Source organism: Watersipora subatra, chromosome 11, assembly GCF_963576615.1.
Source record: "Watersipora subatra chromosome 11, tzWatSuba1.1, whole genome shotgun sequence".
NCBI lineage: Eukaryota > Metazoa > Bryozoa > Gymnolaemata > Cheilostomatida > Watersiporidae > Watersipora > Watersipora subatra.
The window spans coordinates 35,642,573-35,643,053 of record NC_088718.1 but is presented as its reverse complement, the minus strand read 5'-3'; positions in this window follow the sequence as shown (position 1 = coordinate 35,643,053).

Genomic DNA, 481 nt, shown 5'->3' with positions numbered 1-481 from the left:
AGAGAAGAAGAGAGAGAAGAGAGAGAGCAGAGAGAGAGAGCAGAGAGAGAAGAGAGAGAAGAGAGAGAGAAGAGAGAGAGAGAGAAGAGGAGAGAGAGAAGAGAGTGAGTGAGAGTTAGAAAGAGTGAGAGGGAGTGCAGAGAGAGAGGAGAGAGAGAAGAGAGAGAAGAAGGGAGAGAAGAGAAGAGAGAGAGAAGAGAGAAGGCGAGAGAGTGAGTGAGAGAGAGAGTTAGAAAGAGAGTGAGTGAGAAAGAGCTAGAAAGAGAGTGAGTGAGAAAGTGAGTGAGTGAGAAAGAAAGAGTGAGAGAGAGTGAGAGAGAGAGTGAGTAAGAGAAAGTTAAAAAGAGAATGAGAGAGAGAGAGTTAGAAAGAGAGTGAGTGAGAGAGAACTATAAAGAGAGTGAGTGAGAAAGAGAGTGAGTGAGAAAGAGAGAGTGAGAGAGAAAGGGAAAGAGAGAGATAAAGAGAGTGAGTGAGAAAG